General features: G+C 47.2%; 1 protein-coding gene and 1 long non-coding RNA gene across 9 annotated transcripts in view; one reads left to right on the top strand and one right to left on the bottom strand.

Moving 5' to 3' along the window:
• Positions 1–20403, top strand: part of GRIK4 (glutamate ionotropic receptor kainate type subunit 4) — a 422971-nt gene that overhangs the window by 149313 nt on the left and 253255 nt on the right. The window lies entirely within an intron of this gene.
• Positions 4735–12474, bottom strand: LOC111095806. Of its 2 annotated transcripts, none has more exons than XR_005359150.1 (4): positions 12263–12474; positions 10576–11731; positions 9556–9926; positions 4735–5929 (listed from the first exon to the last, which is right to left on the bottom strand). It is a non-coding gene; the product is annotated as an uncharacterized LOC111095806 (long non-coding RNA). The 2 variants fall into 2 exon arrangements; XR_005359151.1 differs by having other exon boundaries at positions 9730–9926.

The raw sequence follows: 20403 nt of genomic DNA, 5'->3' as shown, positions 1-20403 counted from the left end.
TCTGGGCTGTGCTTGATATGCCCTGAAAGTGCCATGCTTTTCTACCTGCCACTGCACCCAGAAGGCTTTTGTCTGAAATGTCCAAAATGCAATTTGTTTATTTGTTTGTTTGTTTATTTTTTCAAAATGCAGTTTAAATGTTGTGTTCCCCTTGCAGAGCTCCCTGATACATTTTCCCTTCCTCCAAGAGCTTATATCCTTCTTTTGTGTCATTATGCCTTATAAATACGTTTAGTGTAGGGGCACCTAGGTGGCTTGTCAGTTAAGTGTCTGAATTCAGCTCAGATTATGCTCTCAGGGTCCTGGGATGGAGCCCCTTGTCAGCCTCCCTGCTCACAGTGGGGAGTCTGCTTCTCCTTCTTCCTGTCCCTCTTCACTGATTGTGCAGTCTCTCGCTCTCTCTCAAATAAATAGAATCTTTAAGGGGAAAAATAAATACCTTTAGTGTAGCAGGTTTGTTTATGAGTATTTCCTGAACTTATCATGCTCCACAGAGTGGGTACCCCACCAGTTGTTGAATGAACAAATGAACGAGCAAATTGAAAGATCAAAACATAAAATAATAATCAAAATCAACAAATAATCCAGGCCAGAGATGATGTTGGCTTAGATTAGGGGGCTGACAGTGGAGATACTGAGAAGTAAACAGTTCTTTCTGAAGCTGAATTGACCAGTATTGGTAGTAGATTGATGTGGAAGATGAAGGAAAGGTCAAGGAGGACCAGGTTTCTGGCTTGAGCAGCTAGGAGGTCAGAAGTATCATTTTTAAGAAGGGAAACAATGGAAGGGGAGCAGCCCTGGTTGAGGTGGAGGGTATGTAAGGGGAGATCTAGGATTCCATCTGGGAAATGTTAAATTCTACTGACCTTAAAGTGGAGATGTCAGGGAGTCAAATGGAAATAATGTGATATTCAGAAGGGAAGTCGGATGGAGATATAAATAGGGGTGTTATTAGCAGTCTTCTAGGGAGAAAACAATGTGGAGGGCCTACATCTGAGCAACCTGAAATGTTTGCTTAGAAAAGAAGGATGATCAAGACTCCTGGGCCATTTTGCAAAATAGACATAGTCTAGTGAATCCATAATAAACTGCAAAGTTAAAGTATACATGAAGAACGCTTGGGTGGCTCGGTTGGTTAAGCATCTGACTCTTTTTTTTTTTTTTTTTTTTAGCATCTGACTCTTGATCTCAGATCTTGATTTCAGGGTTGTGAGTTCAAGCCCCACATTGGGCTCCACACTGGGCATGGAGCCTACATTAAAACAAAACAAACATTAACTAAAATATGTATGAATCTCAGCCAGCCAAAATATTTTAACTGGCAAGAAAGAGTAGAAGTTGTGAATTTATTGGCTAATGATGCTAAGTTAGCCACAGGAAAGTCAACAATTGTCTTGAACAACCAGCATGTCTTCTGGTGACCAGCGGACACTGTGTTATGCATCCTGCCATGGGTGAAGTAAGTGAAAGCCCTGGAGTGTCTATTTGCCAGGCTAGAAGAAGTGTTCCCTAGTGATGTGTTAGATGATTCTCAAGGGAGAAGTCACAAATGCAGATGTGCAAGTAAGTAAAGAATTTTTTCAGACCATTAACATTTTCTGGTAAGCATTCTTTGTTCCTGAGAAGAATGAGTGAAATATGCGATATGCATTTGATCTCATTGATGGCCGATTGATCCAGTCACTGGTTCATTCCCAATATTATGAGCAAACTGCCAGTCAAGGTTAAGAAGATAAAGGATCGTAGTTGATCCCTGGCCGCTGAGAGCTTGTGGAGACAATATTAATACGTGTGAAAAATTGAAGGACCATGCACGACAATCTAATAACTAGAGTAAGGCAAAACATATCTTAAGTGTCCAGTGACTAGTACAGACAGTATATGGTATAAGAGCCTAGCAGAGGGAGCACTCGCCCTCGCTGTACTGAAGTACTCAAGGGATGCTTTTCTGTGCTGACCTGATCCACTTGTGTATCTTGGAAGAGTGAATAAAGGGTGTTCTCTAAGGCCTATAGGAAGTCCAGAGCGGATGGAATCTGCAGTTCTGTGGAAGATGACTTTTAGATCTGCTGCCATCTGTTGGTGAGTGTGGAAAGGAGCCAGGAACGTGGTCCTCAGGTGGTAACAGACAAAAGCTGCTAAGAAGGGCCAGGTGTTGTTACCTACCTGTCTGGGACAAGTAAGCCTTGGTTTGGACCATTGTATTAAAAATATGGTTCTCAGATCAGCGGCATTGACATTGCGTGGGAATATGGAGACTCTCAAGCCCTGCTCCGGACCTACAAAACCAGTATCTACAAGTTTAGCCAAATCCCCAGGTGATTCTCACAATCATTCCAGTTTGAGAGACACTGATCTAGTCATGGCGATAGAGGAATCTTTTGGAGGTGCCTGGGTGGCTCGATCAGTTAAATGTCTGACTCTCTATCTAAGTTCAGGTCTTGATCTCAGAGTCATGAGTTCAAGCCCAGTGTGGAGCCTACTTAAAAAAAAAAAAAAAAAAAAAATCTTTTGGGCTACTTCCTAGACCCTCCTCCTAGCAATTCTGATTGGTGAGACTGGGATAAGACTGCGAAATTCATATTTTTAATAAATATCCCCAGATGATTCCTGCCATCAGGAACGTTTTAAAAGCTCTGCCTCAGATGTGGCCACATCTTGGGTTAGGCTGGCTTTCTCACCATGCGTACACCTCGCCGTAGGCTTTCTTCTCTTCATGAAATCCTTCTGTTGAATCTTCGCCGCCAAAAAAATGGTACTTTCTTGGTCGTCAACTTATCCTTTTTTACCTCTTTCTGACTGGGGTGGTCTTGACTACCTTTTCCTTTTTGATCTCAATTACCATTCAGATCTCTGTTGATCCTGGTTTCCATGAGACCAGGATCTTCCTTCTCCTGACTCCCTCTCACTTTTTTTTTTTTTTTTTTACTCCTAACTCTTTCTTCATCTCTTTTTTTCTGGTTACTCTTTTGTTCTTGAGCCCTTTATGCTTCCCTCACCCTTTCTGGGCTGTCTTGTCCACTCTGTGGCTGTAAATACCATCTCTGTGGAAATAAGTTCCAGGGCATCTGCAATCCTATCCCTCCGCAGCTCCAGCTGTGTGCAGGAGGTCCCACATGTGTGGTAGTGCCACTTAGGCCGTGGATCAGTAATGCCACCCTTAGGCAGCAAATGTATGGGCTTTAGAGCCAAACACACTTGGATCTGAATCCTGCTTTCCATGTGCCAGCTGAGGGATCTCAGGTAAATTAATTTACTTTTGAATCTCAGTTTACCTCTAAAGAGTGAGATTAATAATACATGCTTCAGAGGATTATTTCCAAGTCCAGTTGGGTAATGTATATAAAATGATACCACATAGTAGGTGCTTAATAAATACTCGTTTCTTTTTAAAAAAAATTTATTCATGATTGGTAGATCTGTCGAACTGAACTCAATTCCTTGTACTGATCTGTGTTTTCTTAGCTCTGTGTCTTTGCTTCGAACTCTTCCTTCTCCTTGGATTATTTCCAATTTTGTTGTCTTTCAAGGCCAAAATCTGTTGTAACTTGGCCAAGACTGTGATCAACTCGATCCCAAGTCAGCTTTCACACAACCTATGCTTCTTTAACTATCACTCTGATGGTACATAAGTCACTTTATACCTTGCATTGTAACTATTTGGGTACATGACATCTTCCCTATGAGACTAAAAGCTCCAGTCAGTCTAGCTTATGACCTTACAATAGTTTTATTCTCTAAAAGGCCTAGTGCAGTGCCTGTCCATGCCAGAGAGTTCAAATGTCCTATCGGTAGGGGATGTGCTGCATTGCCTTTACTTGTGAAAGGAAATCATTATTCTCCCTTACATATACTAGTGGAGTGTGGAGAATCAAAATAACAGACTGTCCCAACATTACTGCTGTTGGATTTGGAAGGCATTGAGGTATTTGTGCTTCAAATTTACCTTGCTGATTATGTTTCGTCTGGCATACATTAATGTGGGTTTGAATTTCACGAGCGTGCGCCATCTGGAAAACTGAAGGGGATGATCCAGAAGCATGCTGAGCAGTGGGAGAAGCTAGGTTAGGATTTTTGATTGTCTGGGGATAACCCGCAGAGTGAATACTCAACCCCAACATAACTGAGCATTGACTGTTTCATTTATTATTCCTCTCTTAGCTTTCTCTGGTCAGAACCCTTTATGACAATATCAGCATCAGTCAAGGGCACACTAATTACCTATCAGAGCCATAAAATACTTCTGGTGATGGAGCAGAAACATTTGGTTTCGAATTGATGTCAGACTGTGACAATAATGGTACCTTACATTTGTATAATGAGTGGTAACTTATAAAGAGCTTTCACTTATGTTATTTAATTGTCTTCTTGATGCCATGAGGTAGGTAGAGTAGGTCTATCCTATTTGACAGATGGGGAAACCAAGGCTCAGAGGAGGTAAGTGACATCCCAGGCTCTCTTAGCTAGATATAGGCAGAGCCAGGGAACAGAACCTGGGTCTTTTCACTCTTGGGTCCCAGTGCTTTCCCCCACTTTACCATGTTCCTTAATAAACCTCTAGGTCTTGGCAACATTTATTATTATTCACTTGTAAAATTTCCAGACGATTCTTTTAATAGTTTATAATTTTCTAGTGAAATTCTCTATTTTCATCTGTTTTCTACATTTTCTTACCACTTTTGAGCAAATTTATCACAAAGTCCTTTTAACTCTGATATCTGAATCACCCATGGGTCTGTTTCTATTGTCTGTTGTTTCCCCCCCCTCTTGGATTTTGGTCATATGATTCTATGTTTGGGCATGCCTAATAATTTTTTTTTTTAATTGAATGCTAGATGTAGGCTGTAGACACTGTGACCTTCAAGAGAGTGTTTTACTTTTTGCTAGGCAGAGTACAACCAAGATATTAATCCAATTAAAACCGAACTGAGTCCAAGCTGGGTTGTGTTTTGATAAGGTTTAATCTACTTCTGAGTCACCCCTTTCCGAGGAAATAGCCAGCATTAATTGAGAGCTTGGTGTGTTCACTGATTCCCTTCTCTGCTGGGTCCTGATTCTAGTCTGGTCTCCTCGGTGGGGCCTTGAGACTGCAGGAAAATCTGTTTTATAGAGGCTTTCTGCTTAAGCTTTTTGTTTGTTTGCTTGCTTGCTTGCTTGTTGGCCTTCTGCTCTGTTCAATGGTAGAGTTCTATAAATGACCTCAGGGGATAACCAGCCATGCATTTGAGGCCCCTTACATTCCTAATTTTCTCTTTGTAGTCCTAAGTCTGCCAGAAGCTCTCTTGGCTTTTTTGTCCTCTAGCAGCAGCCCTACATTGGTGCAAAGCCTGGACTCCCAGCCTCTCATCCTGTGCCCAGAAATGGCAAAGCCCTCCAGGTTAGAAGCAACTACAGAACATCAGCTCATTCCCCTCCCTTTCCACTCTCTGTCATTATATCCTCTCTGATCCTTGTTGCTCCAGAAGATCTAAGATGCCTTGAAACAGATGATTATTGTTTTTTATTTAGCATTTCTACTTGTTCTCAGTGGAAGTATTGATCTGCCACAAACTAGCCCATCCTACTCGGAAGTAGAAATCAGGTGTTTATTATGAATGTATAAAAGCCACAGGATTACAAGAGCAGTTCTTAGCTGGGGGTCTTGGTAGGTGGCCCAGCCAACTAGGGGTGAACCTTCCTTGAGGCATTTTCTAGAGTCTCTGGGCTGCCCAGCCACGAAGAAGGCAGGGAAATGGATGGGTTGTAAGCACGTGCCCAGGAGGAAGGCATTCATTAGGCTGAGGAATGAGTGTTCGGCAAGCTCAGGAGGCCTCACTACTCCATCAGGTTTCTAATGATTTTGTCAGAGTGTTAATCCCCTGGGTGAGCAGCAGCATTTTGATATCAGCAAACAGATTGTGTTTCAGCCCAGATAACCCAATATGGAGTCCTGCATGAGAGCAGAAAACAATTCATCATATTTTAATGGGGTGGAGAGAGGCTAGGCAGGATAATTTACACTGGAAATAGGGCGTGGGGGCTCACAGTGAGGGTGGGATGGTGGAGAGGCACTGGACATGGGACTGGTCCCTACATGTGCCCCAGTGGAGTGTGCTTGTGTGTGTCGGTGTGAAAGAAGGAAACTGTATGCACAGAGAGCACTTCAAGGACCTTCCCTTCTTCATGGAGCCCTTTCTGAGCACCCAGTCTGGACCCGGTCCTGGGAATACAGAGATAAAGAAGACCAAAGTCCAGCCCTTAAGGACCTCACAGTCTGATGGCAGAGGTCAACATGTAACCAGATGACGAATAACAGTGGTACAGGTGCTGGGTGGAAGAACGTGCCTGTGGCATTGGGAGCACAGAGCAGGGACAGGGCTTGGGTGGGCCAGGAAATGCTCCACTTGACCTCTGAAGTGAGGTGGATGGATGGGATGCAGGACATTCCAGGCAGGAGGAACAGGCTGAGGAAATGGGCTGCTCCAGGATTGCTATAATATGCCCATGATTTGGCAGAAACAGGATTCCCATGGTCTCTGCCACTGCCCTAGTTGGGTCCTTCTGACCTCTTGCCTAGGAGAACCTTCTATCTGCTTCCAGTCTCTCACTTCTTGAATCCGATGTGCACGTCAAACCCATGTTCTCTTCTGAACACGCAGGACCTAGTCACTGTTGTTCACAGCTCCAGGACTTCCTAGGGTTTCTCTCATTCTTAAGGTAAAGTAAATAATCCTTGGTGTGTGTTAAGCCCTTCCACCTTCTGACCCTAATGTATTTTCCTTTTACCATCCTCCTCTGCACCCTCCCTGGCCCTACGCTGGGGCCCTGTTCCCTGCTCTAGTTTTACTGGGCCACTCACTCTTCCATAGACAACCAGCGTTCTCCTGCCCCCATGGCTTTGTTCATGGCATCCCTTAAACCTGATGAAATATATTCTTTACTCAAGACCCAGATCATATGTCACCTCCTCTCTGAAAACTTCCCTGAACCTCCCCATCAGAATGATTCATTTCTCCTCTGAGTTACCTGATAGTTTGCTCCTCTGTTAAAAGCCATCCCATTCTGTCTCTCTTTTCGCTTTTTGTGTTCCACTGGTAGCAGCCCGACCTGTGCCAGGGCAATCTCCTTGAAGGCAGGGAAAATGCCTTTTTCATCTTGTAGCCTCACAATGCCTGTGTGTTCCTGGTCCTCGATAAATATTTATTGATTGAATGAATAAATGAGTATTGAATGGGCTTTCCATGTGTTTTGCTCCAGGTGTCTCTTATTGTAATTAAAGGTTTGGTTTTTTTTTTTTTTTTTCAGTCAATTTCAGGCAAAAAGCAAGATAAATTTTATGTGAGCTTTGAGAAGAACTGTAAAAGTGATTTATGGCTGGGTGCAAGGATCTGTGCAAACAGGTTGGGGAGATGCTCAGCGGCAGCATCAGCCGGGGCTCCTCGCATCACTCCAGACCCCCCGGTGCAGAGTCACAGCCGCTCTCAGCAGCCATGGCCAAGGCCCGGGGCCCTCATGCTGAATGCACCCCCCACCCTCCTGGCGTGTGAGAGGCTTTCATGTGTGGTGTTGAAGTGCTGGATAAAAACGCTCGCTCTGAGAGTGTGTGAAGGTGCTGATGAGTAGCATCCCCATACAATACTGTGCAGCCCCGTGTTTGGCAATGGTCCTTTTGTGTGGGGCTTGTGGTCTTAGGCACATTTGCACTGAGGGGGATACCTCCTGCCTAGCACATTCTGTCACTGTGACCCTGGCAAAGCCCACGCGGGGCTCACACTTGTGACCTTGGCCTCCTGGCCTCCCGCTCTCACCAGCCGGGCCAACTGCCACAGCAGGAGCTGGCTGCACCTGTCTCTATTTCAAGAGCGAAGTTGAGGCTGGGTAGCCGGAGCCAGGGCCCTGCCTGTCGTGGATCGGATGCCTGGAAACAGCCGTTCAGCGTGGAGAGTGAGAACACCTTCTGAGCAGCCAAGATGGGTCCCGAAGGGGCCGTTTCTCCCAAACAGGGACAACAGCCCTGGGACCTGTGGCTTTTGCTTTCTGATGACTTGGCACCAACAGCCAGGTGCCATCTTATCCCCCTACTGCCCCCACCTGCTGTTGTTCCCAAGGTCCAGATTTAACTTTCTCTTATTTTAGTTTCAGGCCATTTCTTCTTTTAATGGTGTCCCAAGCTGCCTGAAATAATTCTTGCCCTTCTTTTATGTGGCTCTGTCTCGCATATTTATGGGAAGTTATCATGTCCTCATAGGCCCTGGTTCTCTGGGTTCCACATATTATGTGCCTTTAACCTCCCTTTATAGGTCAAGCCTTCTAATTCCCTTAATCATTTTTATTACCTTCCTTTGTATTCAGACTCTCTCCTTAGCTTCTTTTAAAAACAAGGATGCCCAAACTTCAGAATGCATTCTAAGAATGACCCGAATCCAGGGGCAGTCAGGGACCTTGTTGTGGAGGCTTTTTTGCTCCTTTTTCCTGATGATGCTCTTGTGTATCTCTCGTCATACTTTGGCCTCACCATTCTCCAGTCATCTACCCTAAACTTGACCTTCCCAGGCAATGGGCTTATTCTCACAATGGCCCAATTCCCTGACTTGGGAATGAGGGATGAGGTGATGGGGATGAGGCAACTTTAAGAGTGCAGAAATTGAGATTGGGAAGAGGCACGAGCCAGCAGGTGCTGAGCGCCTGTGATGTCCAGGGCACGGTGTGAGACATGCCACATACAGCATCTCCATGATTGACACACGACCAGGTGAGATAGACATTCTGCCTCCTTTTGACAGTTAAGGAAACTGAGGCTCACTGTTATAAAATAACTTACTGTAGGGCGTATAGCTAATAAATGGCACATGTGGGATTTGAAGTCAGGCTCTGTAAGATGACCCCAAACAGCCTTTCTTTCCACTTGACGCAGCCTCCTCCAGGAAGGTAGGAGAGAGGGTTTTGCAAAGGGAGCATTTTAACTCAGAGGAGCACGAAGGCAAGGACTCTGTTTCCTTTGTCTTCGTTGAACCCAGATTCTGGGAGACCAGTGCCTTTCTTTGGGCATGGTCTGATAGGAAAAAAAAAAAATCCAGATGACAAATGCCTTTGTTTTAGACCAAAGGCCTCTTCCAGTATCCTGGACTCATGTTATTTCTGGCCTCCTGTGCAGTGGGATGAGTGTTCCTCCAGCTGCCCTGCCACTGGCCTCAGGGGCATATTGGGGTTACTCTTGTACTCCCGACACCCCTACAGCTGAGCTGGATGGAGAGCATTCTTTATCCTTGAGTTTGAGAATTTTCCCCATAGGTTGATGCTGTACCCAAACTTCTCCTGCTCCCTACCGGGGCTGCCAAGAGTGTGCCCTCCTGTGACCTGTGCATTGGATTGGCCTGAGCATGGCCCCTGTGTGGGTGGCCTCCCATCCCATCCTCTATGAGACCAGCCAGGCAGCAGAGGGATGGCATGATCGCCCAGCAAAGCCCCCTAGCCAAGTTTCAGTAGCCCCGGGTATAATGGCTACCTTCTCTGTTGCTTGGTGGAAGGTGAGGAAGGGTCTACCACCATGCTGGTGCCCCCCAAGCCCTGCCTTACCTTGTCCTGAGAGTAAATACACAAGAGCAGTGCCCCATCAGGAAATGTCAAGGGAAAGGCTTGGCTCTTCCAGGGTGGAGACACCCCTCCCTCCAGAGCATACTCAGCTCTGGGGAAGATTTCTGAGGGGGTCTTGGTTCTCAGAAATAACCACATGGGAGCACATTTACTCACTTGAAACCCAACTATGGTCCTTATGCTGATCTTTGAGCTGGGCGTTGGGGAGATAGATGAGTAAGATGCAGGACTTGTTTCCAAGGAGTGAGCAGTCTTGTGGGAGAGATGACACATAATCAGATCATGACAACCCAGCATGGCAACTGCAGGGATGGATATTTGCACCTTGAACCAGAGGTCAGGCGCCCAGCAGCCTAGAACAGGAATGGGCAGAGCTAGGACTCGTTTCTAAGGGACATGTCCCCTGAGCTGGGTTTAAAAGAAGACTGAAAAGTGGGTCAGGTGAAGGAGGAGGATGTGCCACAGAAAACTAAAAGGTAGGACAGTCAGGGAGGTGAGGCTAGAGAAGAACCCAGGACCAAGTCATGGAGACCTGGTGTGTCAGAGAACTTTGGGAGTAACAGGGAACTCTTGAAGAGGGATTTTAGGTGAGAGGGTAGAGGACAGCAATCTACATGTTAGATAAGTCATCTCAGTAGTAAGATGGAAGGAATATTTGAGGGTGATACCATTTTAAAGAGAGAGACCAGTCAAGAGAAGGTTACAATAGTCCATCCATCCACCCATCCATCTGTCCATTCATCCTTTTGTGTAGGTATTTACCGAGCACCCGCTACATGTCTGGTACTTGGAGAGTGTCAGGGATACCGAGAAAGGTAAGAAGAGGTGGAGTCCTGCCCTCCAAAGCTGATAGAGGAGAGGTGAGGAAGCCTGGACCTGTCTTATAGAGCAGATAGAAGAAGGAAGATGAAGTAAGGAGTCATTTGGGAGGTCCGTTTAGTAGGATTTGGTCATTGATTGGATGGGGCGGTGGAGAACAAGGAGGAGGTAAGGATGTCTCACATTTTCTACTCCGGATGACTGCAGTGGCTGAGTCAGGAGGAGGTCTTCTGTTAAATCCTCAGCACCCCGATTAAGTATATAACCTCAGGAAAAGCAGTGTGCCTGTCACGCAGACTCAGCTGTGAGACAAGTTCAGTAGCACCATTTTCTCTTTGACCTCCGCTGCCTTTTATTTGCTCCTGTAAAAATGCTGGAGCCGCCGCTGGGTGCCTGGGTGGCTGGATGGTCCGTCCGCTGAGGCTGGCGTCCAGCAGGGGTGGATGGTGAGTGGTAGATGTGGGGGACTGCAGGTGCCCACAGACATCTAAGTAGAGACATCCAGCAGCGCTGGATAGCCAGCTGTGAAACGTGAAGGTCTGGATCCGAAGTACAGCTTTGGCATCAGCAGCAGAGGAAGCCATGAGAGCATGGCTGGTGGAGGGGAGGGTGGTATCAGAAGAGGAACACTGGACTAAATGTCAAGATACCTTGGCTTGAGACTCAGATTTGCCATTCATTCACAGTGTGACCTAAGCCCTTCTTGCTTGGAGAGCCTCGGAGCCCTCATCCGTAAAATGATCAGACCAGATCAGCCAGATGAGTTTTCCAAACTGGTATTTAGTGGTTAAATCTTCTGCTCAAATAAAATGACACACAGAATCCCCGTAGGTAAAAAGGCGGTCGAAACAGTTCATCAGGAGCTTGGGGTTTGAGCTCCCTTAGCTTCCAACACCCAGTCTGGGGAGCACACTTTGAGAACTGGAAATTAGTGAGATTTTTGAGCTCCCTTCTATCCAGCACCGGCCTCCTGAAGCCTGATTCATAGGTCACTTGGGTGTGGTTGTGTAGACACTTGAGTCTCCTGGAGGTCGCAGTAGGGCTAGCAGGAGGCTTGAGGGGATGAGTGGGGAAGAGGCAGCCTGGAACCCATTCCTGCTCCAACAAACTCAGGATAATTTTTATCTTTCTGTGGCCTCATTAAAATCCAAGCCCTTTAATTTGTTTCCCTCAAAAAAAAAAAAAAAAAAAAAAGGATCGAGAAGCAAAGAAGAGCAGCACAGACCATAAAACACTGCAGCCTTCTCCTAATGTTTCCCAGTTCCCTCCTGCAGTTTGAGTTCTTCCTACTTTATCATCCTCAGGCTTGATCACAGGAACTTGATTATTTCCTTTTCCCCTCCAGAGCGTTTAGGAAGGTTAAAAAAAAAAAAAAAAAAAAAAAAAGATCCTGAGCCTCATCTGAAGCCACTTGTGAACACCACCCCTCCTCCTTTCAGAAGCCTGTGCTATTTATGGTCCATAGTCTCACTGGAGGAGACCCAGGGACCCCTGGCTAAGAGCCCTCGCCCCAGCACCCCCTCCAGGCCTAGAAATGGGGGAGGTCCCTCCCATAAGCTGGGCTGCGCCTGCAGACAGAGGTGGGTGACCTGTGTTCCTAGCTGTGAGCTTGCCAGCTGTTGCACGACCCCAGAGGAGCTATAAATAAGCCGGTGGCCTTCAGCTCTGGTGGCACTGGGCTTTACTTGGAATCATGCTGCCCAACCCCCTTCTAGCCTGTCATGGCATCCGTCTGCTCTTCCAGAGAGGCCTTGGCTCTCCCTCCGGCCAGGGTGGCTGCCGTGACCTGCCATGAAGGGCCTTGTGTGGCTCGCCTAGGGATCATTTCCAAGACACATATTTCACCCAGGCCCCCATGAGAACGACTCACTCTGTTCTCCCTGCGAAGTGAGAGAGCGGTTTCTCCGGCCACATCAAGACGTCAGCTTTTAGTGCCAGGGTGCTCGAGGCCATGCTTGTCAGAAATTTCATTTATGCAGAAGAGGAAGAGAGGTCAGCCTGCGGGATCTGGCCTGCCCACTGCGTCCTGGGCCTGGAAGGCAGCCACGGATGGGGAGGTGGAGATGGGCAGAGCCATCCTTGCCTCGTTAGCACGACCAAAGGCCTGTTTTGAGCTGAAGCTGCTGCAGGCCGACACCCTTTGTGATGGGGGTACGATGCGGTGTCATTAGCAGGGCAGCCTGGCTGGGTGTTGATGGGTCCTGCAGAGGCCCGGCGGGTTGGCAGATGGAGTCACCGCGCTCACCACTGCTCGTGGACCTGGCTGTGTGCAGCCCCCGGCAGGAGCATTCTGACATGAAAGCCCCAGAAGGGGCCTGGGGGGACCTCACACCGCTCATGCACAGCCCTGCTCTGTGGATTGGAAAAACCCGAGGCTCTCATGTGCTTCCACCTGGGGGCCTGGAGGCTCTCTCCCCCCTCGGCGCTCTTCCTGAAGCCCTTGTATCAGCAGCGGGCCTCCAGCTCTCCCTCACCAGCAGAGGGATGTGGGCTACCTGCTTCTGCAAGATGGGAACACCTCTGTGACTTGTCCTACAAATGACAATACAGCTAACAAGATCTAATTGGCTATTAAAGGAGAAGGAAACCCTATAGATGCTGCAGGCTAATTAACCCTGGTAGTGCAGAGCAAGAGGATGACTCTCTGTAGGGGCGCTGTGTGAGCATGTCTGTGCTGAAGTGGGTCTGCCCCAGTAGCACCCAGGGAGATATATGCCCCGAATAGCAGGCCTCAAGCCACCCACGTGGTGTCCTGAAGTCCTGCTGAGTGGGCAGGGAGGGGCAGCCCCATCCCAAGTCAGAGCCCAGAGCATCAGACCAGAATGGAGCCACAGAATCAGGTCCTGTGTACTCATTCTACAGATAAGGAAACTGAGGCCCACAGAGGAGGTAGGTAGGACTTACCCAAGGCTGCAAAGCTAGCTGGTTGACAATGGAGCTGTGATTGAACTTGGGATTTGGGAAGGCCAGTGTTCCCTGCCTCATGTCTGGGACAGTGTGTGAGGGTCCCCCTCTGTCTTGAGGTGTTCAGGGTCTAATGAGGGAGGCAGTCTCTACAGATAATTATAACCTGGTGTGCATAGCCTTGGAGTTACAGTCTGAGCTGAGTAGCAAACGCTCCACTATGTTGCAGGAAAGCTTCCTAGGGGAGGTGAAGTCTGGGCTCAGTTTTGAGTAAGATGGTTCTAAAGAGAAATGTCAGAGGAGGGCATGTGGCAGAGGAGCCCGGGAAGCTCAAATTCACATTAGGAGCCTAATGTGAGAGAGCTGAGGTCGGAGAGGGGCTGTGATGCCCTCTGTCCAGCGTGGAGTCGAGATGTTATCCTGGGTGCAGTGGGGAGTCCGTGTAGGTGGTGGCTTCTTCATATTTCTCTTTGGAAGGAAACTGGAGGCAGCCAGATGGACTTGGGCTGGCGGTAGGGCAGGGGCAGGGAGAGCTGGGATGAAGCCAGTGCTGCAGGCCAGGTGAGCGGTGTTGAGGGTTTGGCAAGGCAGTGGCAGTGGGGATGGATGTGCAGGCCAGGAAGGAGCCCCAGGGTGACTCCAAGACCTTGGCACTTTCAGCAGTGACAGTGATCCTGCTCTGCTCTCTGCACCGTCCTTGCCAACGGACTCCCCAGCTTCTAGGCTGTCACACCTGAGCAGAGGCCTTTAGAGGTCTTCTGGTCCAGCTCCTTCGTGTTTCAGAAGAGAAGCAGACCCCGGGAGTAGATCAGGCGTGGTGGGACTTCTCCCCACCTGCAAGCCTGGTGTCCAGCCCTTGCCCAGTGTGTTTGTGTGTTGCCTTCTGATAAAGAAGCTGCCTTATGCCTCTGCCCATCCTCAGTCACCTTCCTCCCCCAATTTTCCCCTTGGTCCCTCTGACTGTGTAGCCCTCCAGCCCCACCCAGGGCCAGCTCCGCCTTGCAGTTCAACTTAGATTCAGCGGCCAGTTCTATTCCAGTTCTATTCGTAAAGCAGGGACGGTTGGAGACCTTGGTTGGTCATGTGAGTGAAGGGGAACAGCAAAGCACAGCCCAAGACACCAGCCAACTCCAAACCCTAAAGGCCCGACAGCACACTGAGTTCTAACTTGTCTCACTAAGTGTGACCTTTGAGACACCGTGTGTTCCTTTAGCACACGCCAGCTGCCAGAGGGAAGGGTAGCTCCAGGGTTCCACAGGAGCTAGGAGTGAGTCGCAGAGCACATTAGGGCGAATTTACCTTATGCAGATTGGCTCTTGTGCACACTCCCAAGGGCCGGGGGTAGGGGGGTACCTGGGGCTGTTGGGTTGGGGCCCACCCCTCTGGGAAGGGCTGGAAACCATGAGTGGGGGCCCAGAGTGGTCTGGACAGCGGGTCTCACCCGCTGCACCTGTCCTGTCCTCCCTCCTCTTGCTACAGGCAACCCTGTCTGCTTTCCAGGCCCCAGGGGTAGGGGCGGAGTGGTTTGGCTGGAGCCAAAATGCCACTCACCTTTCTGGCTCTGTATGGTGCGGTGTTTCCCAGTTCGGTGCAATCCATTTCATAACAGATATTTTGAAACGTCCACTGTACTGTCCCTAAAATGAAATTCAGAGATACTATCACCTTTCTGCACACATGATTTAAAAACACATCATGTCCTAAATATAACCTAAAGGATAAATTAAAAGGAACTAACAGAATGTATCTCAATACATAAATGCTTAGGCATTACTACACCTATAGGGCAGAAATGTGCCCAAGTTTTCAGGAAGCCTCATGGGGCTCCTGTTAAGAACCACTAGCTTTGGAGGTAGAGGGACTTCTATTCAAATTCTGTCCCGGCCGCTGATAGCTGTGTGACCTTGGGCAAGTGCACCTCTTTGAGCCCCGGCTCCTCATCTGTGAATTGCACAGAACTGTGGCTGCACCCTGGGTGGATGAGGTCTTAACAAGATGCTGTATTTTAAAGCTCTTTACATGGCGCTGACTTCTCCCCTGTTTCTTTTGCTCCTGATACCCATCTCCTGGCAATAGGCATAATATCCTTACCCTCACCTTTGTTCTATACTTCACCTTTGGAAGCAATTTTGCTTTGTCATGCCAAGGTCGCCCGCTGCTTCCCACTCCCCATCCCTCTGCGGCTTGCAGCCAGCTCAGCAACCCAGTACCTGCTTCTTACCTGCCCTCCAGCCCTCCATCCCCTCCCCAGCCTCTGTTTGGCTCCACAATCTGGGGGCGGAGGGAATACACATCTCAGGAGCCCGTTTAACCCACCCTGAGTACATACATTTTCCTATAGTGTCAATGCATTGTTGTAATCAGGGGAAGTGGGTTCTTGGCTTTCATCTGTCCCCAGGGAGCTGTTGCCCCAGGTAAGAGTTTTTAATAAATACTCCATCGCCTTCCCTGCCTTGCATAATGGGGAGAAACCCTATCTGGCTCAGGGAAGTCTTCCTCACTGGCAGTTCCAAGCTCATACTGCATCTCATGCTTTATAGCTCCCATTGACACCAGATGCCAGTAGAACCAGTTGTTGCAGTTTGCACAGCTGCCTGTGACCCTCTGGCCCCCGGTGGCAAAGCGCTGTCCAGCTGCTCTGATCCTCTCTTGGTGGCTCCTCTTCCTACCCCCCCTCCTCCAAAGCCTGAGGCAAACTGAGGAAAGATTAGCCTGGCTCCTCCAGGGCTCCTGCCCTTTAGTTTTGGGACTTATGACCACTGGTGATCACTGCAGGCTCCACAGCCCCATGAAGGAGAAAGTCTATAACCAGGGCCTCTTGGTTCACTCATTCACTGAACAAATGTTTATTTAGTGTGTACTATGGACCAGGTACTTTTTAGGCACTGGGCATGAAGTGGCGATTTAATTATCCCTGCTTCATAAGGAATATAAACAATAAATCGTGTGCATCACATGTGTGTGCGCACACGTGTGTGTGCATGTGTGTTTGTATCTAGTCTGTTGGGGATGAGTATTAAGGAGGAAAATAAAGCAGGGAAGGAGATAGGGTCCGAGGGAAGGGGTGTGAATGTTTAGGGTGGCCTGGGAAAGCTTGAGAAAGTGACATTTGAATAAAGACTTAAGGGAAGTGACAGAAGGAGCCAAGTGGATGTGAGGGGAAGATCACATGGGGGGGGAGCAGCAAGTGCGGAGACTCAGAGGCAGGAGTGGGCCTGGCCTGTTCAAGGGCACAGCCCTGGGGCTGACGTGGCTGGTTCACTGTGAACAGTGGGGGCACAGCAGGAGGTAAGGCCAGAGATGTGGGCGTGAGGGTCAAACCATATGGATTCTTTAAGAGTAAAATGGGAACAGTCAGAAGGTTTTAGGCCAAAGCAAGGCCATGATCTGACTTAGATTTTAAAGGGAGCACTGTGTTGCTGCATTGAAAACAAACCAGAGGGGGCCAGGGAGGAAGCAGGAAGCCCGCTGAGGCAGTGCTTGCAGTTCTTTAGGTGAGAGGTGGGGGCGGCTTGCACAGGCAGTAAGATGCCGTGGAATTCTGGACGGATTTGGAAGGTAAATCAGAATTTCTCGATGGTTTAAATATGCGATGTGAGAGGAGGAAAGGGGATACGTGTGACTCCAGGCCTTTTGGCTTGGCTCTGGAAGGATGGAGTTGGCATTCGCTGGGACAGGGAAGGGGCCTGGGCTGGTGTGCGGAGAAGGAGCTGCCTGAGTTCAGCCTTGGGCCGAGTCTGAGATGCCAGCTAGGGGACTGTGCGCTGGCAGTTGGAATGTGCATCTGGAGTTCAAGCGACTGGAGTCTGCCTGAGATATGGGTTTAAAAGTTATTAGCCTACAGATGGTATTTAATGCTGTGAGAATGGGTTTGTGTGGCTAGAGAAGGGGACCAAGGACAAAGCTCTTCAACATTAAGAGATTAAAGAAAGAAAGAAAAAAGAGGTTAAAGAGTTGGAGAGGTGCAAGCAGGGCATAGTGGGAGAACCAGGTGAGCATGGTCTTCTGGAAGCCAAGGGAAGAATGCTCCTAAGAGATCCAGTAGCATGTAGACAGAGGCGGGCGGGATCACTCCTGTGGGGATTTTTGTTTCATTTTGCTTTTTATTATTCTTAAATTATTTTTAAAGATTTATTTATTTCAAAGAGAGTGTGTGCAGGGGAGGGGGGGCAGACTCTGCACTAAGCATGGAGCCCAACTCAGGGCTCGATCTCACGACCTTGAGATCATGACCTGTGCCAAAACCAAGAGTTGGCCACTCAACCGCCAACTATCCGCCTGAGCTATCCAGGCGCCTCTCATTTTGCTTTTTATTGTTCCACGTTGTTTTTACTCCATGATCACAGCTTGGGGAAGAGTAGTGGAGCCAAGGGTGGGGGTGTTCTGAAGGGCGCAATCCTGCAGGGAACAGTTGAGGGGTTGAGGGAGGAAGAAATATTGTATCAGAAGGGAAAGAGGAAGACACTAACACACCTGCAAGTTTGCCATCTCATTTTATTTCCACAGCAAGTTTTAGGGAGGTATTTGTAGTGTTATTCCCATTTTAAGTGTTATTCTTCATTTTAAGATGAAGAGAATGAGGTGCAAGGAGGAAACATAGCTGCATTTAGGTCTTGGACCTTGTTTTTTAGAAGCAGGGATAGGGAGGGACAGAGAGAGAGGAAGAGAGGGAATCTTAAGCAGGACCCTAACATGGGGCTTGATCTCAGGATCCTGAGGTCATGACCTGAGCTGAAACCAAGAGTTGGACGCTTAGCCAACTGAGCCACCCAGGTGCCCCAGGTCTTGGACTTTTTAGTCAGTGTTGGCGGATGGAACATTCAGTGGTGATGATGGAAGTGTTCTGTGTATGCTTGGCCCAATATTGGATCTATGGGCTACATGTGGCCATTGAGCACTTGACATGTGTCTAGTACAACTGAGCTGTCTTCTTAATTGTGTTTAAGTTAATTTAGATTTAAATTTAAAAAGCAACCAGTGGCTAGAGGCCATGTTAATGGACAGTGCCATTCTAAGCGGTGGAAACTGGATTTAAACTCAAGGCTTCTGACCCCAGGCCTGGGATCTTCTCAATCTGCCCTCTGCTTCCAAAGAAGGTGGTGCAATGTTCCAAAGAGGTAGTCAGGCCTGAGCTGGGTGAGATGTTTTGAAGAGAGCAGAGGGGGAGAAGGAGATAGTATATGTAAGCTAAGGGCTCACCTAGAGTTCTTGTGTGCGTTGGTCAGTTTCTAGGTTCTCCAAGGGGTCCTGAAGCCTTTAGCTCTGTGAGCTGGGTAGACCAGAGGGAAGACTATACCTACTACTTACGATTATTTGTAAATCCTGTCATCCATCCATTTCCTCTCTTTCTTGAAGCTTTCCCTGTTTCTTGTATCCCTAAGCAATTCCTTTGAAATATTGTTATTTAAACCTTTTTAGGGGCACTTAGGATGTACCTGGTGTTATTGTCACTGTCTCATTAATGTCCGTGTCCCACTTTCTGAATCACTAATAAACTCCTGCGGGCAGATGAATTATGCTGTGTCCTATTTCCTGTTCATGGTGGATACTGGATGGTGTGGTGTAAAGAGTGCTAGTCTCCATCATCATTGTGTCCTTAGAGCCTAGAGTGATGCTTAGAATATTGGGAGAACTCTATATATGTCAATTTAATAATTTAATGCTTAACCTTAAATTCATATAGTCTGAGTTCAGATTTCTGGGTTTCCATCCACCAGCTTTGTGACCCAGAGAAAAATACTAAGCTCTTTGAAACTCAGTCTCCTCTATCAAATGTGTTAACAGACTTTCTTGTGTTCCCATAATGGCTGAATGAGGTAATGACTATAAAGTTTTTTTGTATAGTGCTTGGCATCTATCAAGTACTCATTAAGTGATAGTATTTTATTATTTCTGTTACGGTGATGTGTCTTTGGTATATTTTTCACTAGATTGTGAACTTCTGCAATGTAGGAACTGTATTTTACTCACCATTGTCCTCTATAGCACTTACACAATGCTCTAAATATATTAGGATCTCTGGAAGAGCTGTAAGATTTATTGCATGCTGGACACTTCTGGCCCCAACTCAGGAGATGTGGCTGAATGAGACATGACCCATAGCCAACAGGGAGCATTTAGGTGAGCCCAAGCTTAGAGCCAACCTCAGAGCTTGTATCTCAGCTTGGAAACCTTATAATTTACAGACAGTCTCAATGCTTCTCCTCCCTAAGGGGCCATTGAATTTCCTTAGATTGCTGGACTCTCCTGGATAGTTCACCTACTAGAATGTAAGCTCCATGAGGACATTTTAGTCTGTTCTGTTCAGTGTTGTATCTAGAGTAATACCTACTACATAAATGTGGTAGATGCTCAATAAATGTTGAATGAAGGAATGTCCACAGATAGGCATGAGAAGCAGTATTTTATATAAGGATCTGCAAACTTTTTTTGGGGGGGTGGGGTAAAGGACCAAATAATAGATATTTTAGAGTTACAGGCTTTATCATCTCTGTTGTGATTTAATGAACTCTTCCATGATAGCACCAAAGCAGCCATAGACAAATGAGCAAGTCTATGTTCCAATAAAACTTAATTTACAAAAACAGGTGGCATGTGGTATTCCAGTTGTCCCAGCACCATTTGCTGAAGAGGTTGTTCTTTCACCATTTTGAATGTCCTAGCACTCTTGTTGAAAATCAGTTGGCCATAGATGTTTGAATTTATTCTAGATTTTTAATTCTATTTCATTGGTTTACGTGTCTATCTTTATTCCAGTACTGTAATGTTTTGATTACTGTAGCTTTGTAGGTATTTTTTGAAATCGGGAAATCTGAGTCCTCCAATTTTTTTGTTTTCCAATATTGTTTTGGCTATATGGGTCCTCTGCAATTCTCTAGAAACTAGAAGATCAGCTTTTCCATTTTTGTAAAGTGCCATTGGAATTTTGATAGGGATGCATTGAATTTGTAGAACACTTTGGGGAATACTGCTACCTTAATAGTATTAAGTCTTCCAATCCATGAACATGGAATATCTTTCCATTTAATTAGATTTTCTTTCATTTCAGCAAATTTTTAGTCCTCAGTATACAAGTCTTTCATCTTCTTCATTTAATTTATTATTAGC

Source organism: Canis lupus, chromosome 5, assembly GCF_011100685.1.
Source record: "Canis lupus familiaris isolate Mischka breed German Shepherd chromosome 5, alternate assembly UU_Cfam_GSD_1.0, whole genome shotgun sequence".
NCBI classification, from domain to species: domain Eukaryota; kingdom Metazoa; phylum Chordata; class Mammalia; order Carnivora; family Canidae; genus Canis; species Canis lupus.
This window is presented reverse-complemented; position numbering and strand designations above follow the sequence as displayed.